Source organism: Saimiri boliviensis, chromosome 13 (genome assembly GCF_048565385.1).
Source record: "Saimiri boliviensis isolate mSaiBol1 chromosome 13, mSaiBol1.pri, whole genome shotgun sequence".
NCBI classification, from domain to species: domain Eukaryota; kingdom Metazoa; phylum Chordata; class Mammalia; order Primates; family Cebidae; genus Saimiri; species Saimiri boliviensis.
In genome coordinates, this window is record NC_133461.1 from 113654176 (window position 1) to 113663893 (window position 9718).

A 9718-nucleotide genomic window follows, 5' to 3' on the forward strand; every position below is an offset into this window, starting at 1 on the left:
TAGCTTACATATTCTCCTGGGGGATAAGTCTAAGGGGTCTGTTCCTTTTACCAGTCTCACAGAACCATGGGGGCCACCATAAATCTTCATGTAAGCCTCCTCAAAATTCTCTACTTTGGCTCAAAGTATAGGCGTCACACTGCAGAAAACGGAGGTATAAGAACATCCAAGGCCCCTGTGAGCTTCTAAATATCCACAGGCATCAGGAAACAGGTGTGCTAGACTGGAAGGCATGCAAAGCATGATCCATCCTCATGGGCAATCTCAGGATTCTCTAAGTCCTCCAAGAAGCCCAGAAATGGCTTATGTGGGCCTGGGTCACCCCTGCCAGCAGGGAGTAGTACTAAGGATGAGATCCACCAAGGGCTGCAGCTGAGTTATGTCAAATGAGATGTCTAGACCTCAAGGAGCCTAGAACAGATGGCAGAAGCTCAGCCAGGCTCTGGGTATTAAAATAGTGCTAGGGGCTTAAGGTATGTTTTTGGTGGATCTGCTACATGTAGATCTTGGATCTGGAGTCCAGCCTATGATCCCAGCAAAAATTAAACACCAAATATGATATTCACAAAAGTGTAATATGTAAGTAGAACATCTAAATTCAAAGGGAAATTGCTAATTCCACAAACATGATAGTGGAATTTAATAACAAGAGTACTTATACATAAATAGTAAATATAAACTGTACATTTATTTGAGTTCTAAAGACTTTTTTTTTTCTGCCTCAGTACAGTAGTGGGTATATATCACCAATAAAATCAAAGGAGTATTTCAATTACATTCATGATATTATTAAGTATGAAAAATGAAAGTAGGCAAAACCATGGAATTAAGGCTATAGGTGTTATCTTCAAGAAATGTAAAACTTAAAAACACTCATAAATCAAGAGAAAGAAAAAGAAAACAGGAGTTATTGGACTTTCCAAATTGTTACAAATTCAGTAGATATTAATAAATGTTTAAAAGATCAAGGAATTAAATACTAAAAGAATGTAATGAATGAACAGATTTGTCAGAAATCAATATTTGAAAAGTTTTGAGAGCAAAATCATGAAACTGAAAAGACCCATGGGGGAAAGAAAAAAACATTGGTAAGTAAAAGAGACTGTATTTATTTAAAAGCAGTAATTTAAAATGTAAGAAATGGGAAGAATTATATTCTCACATAAATATATAAACTAATTTTCAAGAAAACAGTAAAATCTTTCAGTCACAAATAAGCAGAAAAATCTAATCAGCCAATTTTATTATTTAAAGTATGTATCAGAGTTTAACTGTGTGATTTGTGAGAGTTTTTATGTGTCAAATCACTTATGGTTCCTTTGTATTGTAAATTCTTTTGAAGGTAAAAAGAAAGCCTGTCCTCATAAGTTTATTATCCTAATCAAAATGAAGATAAATGCAAAAATAACTAGAAATTTAACCAACAATCTTCATTAATTACACTTGCAAAAATCATTGTTACAATTTTAGCCATTTAGCTATTTATTTTGGTCACCTGGCCCTCACTGGTTTGGTTAAATAATGACAGAGCATTGTAAAGTGAAGTTTATTGCAATCATAAAAGATGATTCCATACTAGAAAACCTAATATTTCCATATAGAAATTTTAAAGATTCAAAAAAAAATCACATGAATAGACCCTTGAAAAAACAGTCAGTAATCTAAATCTTTAAAAATAATTTGAAATCTTTAAAAATCATATCAAATTGGGGGAAATAATTCCTCTTAATCAAGAAAATTTCAACAAATACATTAGGCAGTTAACAAAAGAACCATTTCCACTAAAGGTCGGGCTGGAAAAAGGAGGTTGGCTGGCGCTGATGCCATTTGCCACTGCACTGGATGCCTGAGGTGGGACCAAAACAAGAGGGAAAGGAGAGGGACTATGAAAATGGACTCGAAGAGCTGCAACTGTAGTTATTCTCAGATAATGTGACTGGAAATTTGAAAAAGTAGACTGCACTTTAATTATCAATATTAATAAGAACATTAATAAGTGGGCAAATTTATTCTGAATATATTGAAATCAGTATCTCCTGTTTAGTAACATTAATCCTTAAATGAAGCAAACATACAAATTCATTATCTATTTACAACAGCAAAATATTATAAGTATCATTTGAAATAAATTTGTGGAGCCACGTAAAGAAATTTTAAAATTTACTGAGGACATAAAAATGATATGAATAAAGCCCAAAATCTTATTATTAGATTGGAGGATATAGTGACATAAAACCCCAGTGAATGCAGACTCAGGGCAACCTAGACTTAAAAGTCACATGTGGTTTTCCACATGAAAAAAATTACAATTAGTCTAAAAGTCATTTTGTCTAAATTTTGATTTTTGTTTAGGATACTGTCATAATTGTGAAAAAAAAAAGTGAACCTATGTTATTTGGAAATTTAAAATAAGTCATACAAATATTTATACAATATCATAAGCAGACTGAATAAAACATTTTATCATATAAAATAGCTCATGTCTTCATGAGGAAAATATAAAATAAAAGGGCATGAAGGAAGGATTCTGGTTTTACTGCAGAAACATTATAAGACACCAAAGTGAGAGAGAGTGAGTGAGTGCGAGAGAGAGAGAGAGAGAGAGAGAGAGAGAGAGTGAGTGTGTGTACACAGAATGTAAAATAGCATCTACTATACATCAAAAATGAGTCATGTAAAAAATTCATTTTACATATATGTCTACAATAAAATTTATTCAGCCTCACAATTACTTTGTGAATTGGAAATGAGTTGTTGTTTTATCCAAATCCACAAAAAACATACATAAAGTATCAAGCTCTGGTTAAAGTAGTAGATGAACTTTATGTGCTAGTGGTAGATAAGAGTATTTATACAGTTTGTGGGCTGCATCTTGCTAGAATATAATACAATACAAAATGCACCATTTATATGCCCTGCGATCAAACCACCAACTTACCCAAGGTGGAGGAACCCTCAGACATTTGCAGAGAAGTCAGTGTGCTAGAAAGCATTCTTTGCAAATCTGTGAACATCAAGGTCTCCTTGGAACAGACGTGTTGTTAACAATTTCCAAAACTCCCTACTGTTGGACACTTAGGTTGATTCCATTTTTAAGAAACAATTACTGAATAAAACACACTCCATCGTGTATGAAATGCCACCTGAATTTGTCATAGCTATCATTTTCTAAACTCTCCCTTATAATCCAAATTATCAATATTTTGAGGCCAGATCCAGACTGATTCATTGTTTAAAGCTTCCAATGCATTATACAAACAGGCAGAACAAGTTTCCTCTTATCAATCTTCTTTTCCAGGATTTGTCAGATATTCCTGATATTAATTCACTACTAATATGCAGAGTTTCTCTAATCATAGTTCACAAAGATCTGATAGTGCATCATTCCTAAACGATCCATACTGGCCTCACTGACACAATGGGCCTGCTTCCCATCTGGAATCTATGTCTGGGTGTGAAGCCCTTTCCATATGATCCCCCAAATGTAACTTCACAAGTTCGAATTCACTGGGTTACAGTGTGATAGTTAGTGTGAAGATTGGAGGGGGTTAAGGGAAGGCTATGGGTGAGTTAGGAAATGTGTTAGGCAGGGTCTGGGATTAGCACATCCTAAAAACAGCATTTAAGGAGGGAGATGACAGAACAATCAATGAATAACATGACTTTTTCCAGTGAAAGTGCCATTTCTTTTTTTTTTTTTCTTTCTTTTTTTTTTTTTTTTTGAGGCGGAGTTTCGCTCGTTACCCAGGCTGGAGTGCAATGGCGCGATCTCGGCTCACCGCAACCTCCGCCTCCTGGGTTCAGGCAATTCTCCTGCCTCAGCCTCCTGAGTAGCTGGGATTATAGGCACGTGCCACCATGCCCAGCTAATTTTTTTTTGTATTTTTAGTAGAGACGGGGTTTCACCATGTTGACCAGGTTGGTCTTGATCTCTCGACCTTGTGATCCACCCGCCTTGGCCTCCCAAAGTGCTGGGATTACAGGCTTGAGCCACTGCGCCCGGCCTGAAAGTGCCATTTCTAATCTCTGATTAGAAATGTGCCATTCTAATGTGCCATTAGAATGATTAGAATGTGCCATTCACATTTCTAAAAAAGTGCCATTTTTCTTCTCTGAGCTTCTTTGTTAGGTAAGATCCGTCTTGAGAAGTCACTGGTGATTATTAGGAACATGCCCTTCAGGACTTCCAATCAACATACCCTCTTCTTTTCCGACAACCACATATATGGGGGCAGAAGTCAACATGTTAAAAAGACAATTTTCTGCTTTTCACTGAACCTCCAGGAATTCAGGAAAATAAACTTCTACACGGAGACCAACCGGTGAGTTCTTCTGACCCTTCCTTCACAACACCCTTCTTCCCTAGTGAAGTTCACAAACACCCTTATATGGCAGCTGTGGGTACACAAACTGGTTCGACCCCTTTTGGTCATAGAGCCTGAAGTCTTTGTTAGTACCTGCCGAGCACAGTGTCATGGGTGAGAACAGGCAAAGCTTTTTCTTTCTCTGGTTCCTGAGCTTCCCAGGCTTTCTCTCATTTCTGGATCTTGAATACCCAAATCCCACTGCCCTTTCTCCTTCAAGCTTCCTTCCCAAAACCAACACCTCCTCCTCATTAGAAAGATACCTATGTTCTGTGCTTACTTTAAAAAGTCTTGTCGTGGGGCAAGTGGAAAGGTAAACGGAAGCCAGGAGAGAGTAAACAGCATCAGCCTCACAGGAATGACATGATTTGGATGCGATAGTGGGAGTTTTCTCTTATCATCCCTCCCCTCCTAATGATTTCAGATCATATTTCACATTCTTAAGTAAGAGCAATTTGTCTTTCACGGTTTTAATCATATTGATTAAAAGTATTTGCCTTTTCCAGAACATCACATTAAGTCATCCAAAAACATAAAAATTGAAAATATCTAATTGTTGGAAGAGAAAAATATAAAAACGTCAGTTTTGGAAATACCTTTGAGCAATGTATTCATTATGAACAGATGGAATCTGTTGGAACAAAGTTCTAGGACAATCTAGCCCAACCTGCAGTATTTGCAGAAAATGGCACAAAGAAAACTTGATACTTATACTTAGTTGGGAACTTTATCCCACAGCCATTAAATACAAAGATCATACAAAGGAAGAGAGGAAGCTGTTGAATATTAAACTCACATCATCAATATCGTTACGAAGTGCACACTGAATTAGTGTAAAAGTATTTATTAAACAACAAAAAGTATTTTCGTTATATAATTAAGACTGAAAAGTATAGAGGTCTCTTAATCTGAACCTGACAATAAATTTAAAAGGGAAAGTAATTTGGAAATCAGAAAACCATCTAAGGAATCTGGGAATTAGGCTTCTGCTGCCCCCCCTGCTAGTGATGGTCAAGGCCTTCTCATTGTTTCCTGCCCTCCTTCACGTCTCTGCTGATTGATCCCCGTCTTGTCTACTTCTATTTACCTCGCGACTTCTCTCTCGGGTCACTCTCCTTCATTCTCAGTTTGTCTAAATTCTTCAGACCCATCCACTTCCCGTCTTCTAAACTTCCGTCCCCCTTTCGTCCTCGCTGGCCCCACCTCTCTCTTCTCTGTTTTCTCCTCACCCCCCTGCCCATCTCGACACCCTCAGCGATGCAAAGAAGCCCATGCCAAGGAACAGGCCACTTCTGAGTGGGACATCGGAAAGGTACACACCGGACAGTCACTGCCAGTGGGAGGTGACCGTGCAGAAGGGCACGGGGTGTTACAGGGTTGGGCAGGTCCCCTGGCCCAGCCCCGGACCGAGGGTCCTGCCTGAGGCGGTGACTCCAAAGCCAGGGGTCTGCGGAGACGGAGGGCCGGGCCGAGGGCAGGATGGGAGTTACCTCAGGGAGGATCGGCGTCTGCCCAATCCCAGGCCCGCCCTGAGGGGCCGAGCGGGGCGAGTCTGGGGACGATGGGAGACAAGCCACGTGCCGAATGGGGACCTGACGCCGCGCGGACAGGATGGGCCGACGGTGAAGAGAACTGGGGTGGAAGGGCCGGGCGGGGGCGACCTCAGTGACGGAACCGGACAAGGGCGCAGATCTCGCAGCTGAGCGACAGGCTGCGGAGCATCTCAGGGCGCGCGGGCCTCCCCGCCGACGGGACGGCGGTTGCCGAGCCTGTGACGTCCGCGGATACCCGCGGACCCCGAGTGCGGAGGACGGCGCGGGAAGGGGGCTGCACAGCACGGTTTGGCCACCAGCCCCGGAGCGCACTCACCCGAGCGGGCCTGGGCTCCGGAGAAACGCTTTCCGGGTCAACAGAAAAAAACCTCGCGCGCGGGGCGGGGCCCGTACGCGCAGCGGGGCGGAAACAAGGAGGCGGGGCCGGGCGGGGGCGGGGCCTCGGGCAGGGGCGGGGCGCATCCTGAGCTTCCGCCTCGCCGCGCGCTGTCGGCCCTCGGTGTCTGCCCGCTCGGCCGAGAGCGCCTGTGTGCGTCCGCTTTCGTTTGCCTGCCTTCGGTGCACCCTGGGGCCGCGCTGCTTCCAGCCGACATCCTGTTAGGTAAGAGTCAGGCTCGTGAGGCTGTTGCACCGGGGGCGGAGCTGCTCCACTGTCGGCGGGCGGCGGGGACACGAGTCCGTAGGTGCGGGCGGGAGCCGGAGTAGGGTGGGGACGCTCGCGAGCCCGCACTCCGCCTTTGGGACGCGACGGTGTGAGGCGCGCTCGGGCTCCGCGTTAGCCCCTAGGCGGAGGCGCAGCCGGGGTGGAGCCCAGGGCGGAAGGGGTCGGGACCGGGCGGGGCCCTGCCCGGGACACCTCGCGGGTGGGCTGCTCCGCCGGCTTTTGTTCCTGCGTTGAACCTGTCCAGCTCCGCACCTGAGATGGTTTATAAATTTGGCACCTTTGGGACAGGCGTGGATGGCATCCCGTAATTTGCTTATGTTATTAATTTCAAAATGTAATAAGCACTATCTGAAAGTTTTTTCATTTGAAAGATATCTTCATATATATGTACATACACATATATATTTATTTCTGAATCTTGTTTCCAGTACACATAATGGGACTTGTAAAGTGGACACTGTTAAGGAGATAGGTGGATTTTGCTTTTAAATAATAAAGACTTAATTGGTGACTATTACTGGGATCGTTGATAAAGATGTCCATTAAAAACAGTAAAATTGGGCCGGGCGCCCTGGCTCATGCCCGTAATCTCAGCGCTTGGGAGGCCTAGGCGGGTGGATCACGAGGTCGGGAGATCGAGACCATCCTGGTCAACATGGTGAAACCCCGTCTCTACTAAAAACACAAAAAATTAGCTGGGCATGATGGCGCGCGCCTGTAATCCCAGCTACTCAGGAGGCTGAGGCAGGAGAATTGCCTGAACCCAGGAGGCGGAGGTTGCGGTGAGCTGAGATCGCGCCATTGCACTCCAGCCTGGGTAACGAGAGTGAAACTCCGTCTCAAAAAAAAAAAGAAAACAGTAAAATTGGATTTCTGGATTTCATTGGCATCATTTATATCTTAATTTAAATGTGAAATATGTAAGTTAAAAGCTCATATTTTTATTTCCTTTGGATATTCTGAGGTTTGTGTTGCCAATGATTATTTCCAAAAAAATGCACACTCAAAGTGCATTTTTCCCAAAAGTAATGCTAGTTTCTCAATCTTTTGATATTAATGTTTGACCTATAATAATGTGAAATTTCCCCAAAAGTAATGCTAGTTTCTCAATCTTTTGATATTAATGTTTGACCTATAATAATGTGAAGTTTTTGAACAAAACTTTCTCTTAGCCAGTGGAACATAAACTGCCCTGGAGTTCATTTAGAGGCAGGGCACACTCTGTGCCCTGCTCCTCCATTTCTCCAGGGCAGAATTGACTCTCTCTGAGCTCAACTCATTCCTTTTAGACCTGCTACAAACTAGACGGTAATGAGCTGAAACGCCACATCACTTGGAGTCAAGTGCTCTTCACATATGGGCTCCCCATTTATTTTTACCTCACCACCCTCTCTTTATCTTGGAGTACAGTGATAGAAATCTGCCTGTGTAACCACCTGGGTTAACTCTTGTATGTGTAGACTTATATGTAATATGTGGCTTGGGGAGTGTCCAGATCAATTGAAGTGATAAATGATTCCTCTTGGGTGGGACCACATCACTGAATGCAAAGTGGTTCTTCTGCCTCTGCCTCCTGAGTAGCTGGGATTACAGGTTTGCACCACCATGTCCAGCTCATTTTTGTATTTTTAGTAAGAGATGGCCAGTCTGGTCTTGCAGGTGATCTGCCCACCTCAGCCTCCCAAATTGCTGGGATTACAGGCATGAGCCACTGCATCCAGTCTGGAATGCAAATCTTTTTAGGAGAAGTAGAGCTCATAAGAAGTAGATGGCTGTAAACCAACTTTGTCCACCCATATGCTTGAGTCTCTGTTTCCATGGCTGGGAATTAGGTTTGATGAAAGCTGAGAATTGACAAGAAGTGACAGTACATTGACTTATAATTTCTTCAATTTATGTGTTCATCCTCTGTGTTACAGGAAAATAGTTTCTAGGTACTCCATTGGAAAAACCGCTTCAGTAAAGAACTCTAGTGCCTATTTGAGGAGAAGATTGAGCCCTATGTAAGTAGTGTTTATTTTAATGGTCATCATTTCTGAACCACTCTCTGATCTAAATAATTGTCATGTGGACATTATTTCACCATAGGCACTGAGAATAGATAACTATACACATACCAGAATACTAGAACTTTAAATCACTCTCCCAAAATAAAACCTAGAGTCACTCTCTGTCCTCTGTGAACCCAGGCACACTATTTGTTTCTGTCATCTAGTTGAATTTCTTTATGGGGACTTTTGACTTGCTTTTTGCAGTTAGAAGTCCAGCAGAAAGCAAAGATGAATAGAAAATGCAACACAGGACTAGAATACATTGGGAATCCTTTGGATATAGCCAGGAAAATCATAGGGACTTGGTATTACCTTTCTGATTTATTTGAAATGAACATTATAGTATGTATACATTATGTTATATGCTAGAATGGTGGATTGAGTGGATTTCAGGTCTGATAAACGTTTCCGACAGCTAGCGTAATGATAAGATGAACCAGCACTAGGAGGCCAAATGTCTCCAACTAAGTTTGTGTTGAGGAAAATTCCTATAAGGGTTAGGGTTATGGGTTTAGAGTTAGGGTTAAGGGATAAGGTTAGGGCTTATGTTTAGGTATTAGGGTTAGTGTTAGGGTTAGGGCTAGGATTATGGTTAGGGTTAGGGTTACAGTTAAGGGTTAGGAGTAGGGTAGGGCTAGGTTGGGATCGGGGTTGGGGTTAGGAAGGAAATTCTGCAGTTCCTCTGCCCCACCCTGGCCTGGTCTCAGCATACTGGAGGTTGTCAGAGGACATATTTTACTTTCATTTTTTTTTTTATTTTTTGAGATGGAGTTTTCTTATTGTTTTCCAGGTGGAGTGCAATGGTGCTGTCTCGGCTCAGGGCAACCTCTGCCTCCTGGGTTCAAGCGATTCTCCTGCCTCAGCCTTCCAAGTAGCTAGAATTATGACAGACATGCGCCACCATGCCCAGGTAATTGTGTTTTTTTAGTAGTGACAGCCTTTTCTCTGTTGATCATGCAGGTATTAAACTCCTGACTCAGGTTATCCAACTGTCTGGGCCTCTCACAGTGCTGGGATTACAAGGTGAGCCACTGTGCCCTGCTTTATTTTTAATAAAGTTGACATTATCCATTTTTTTCTTTCATC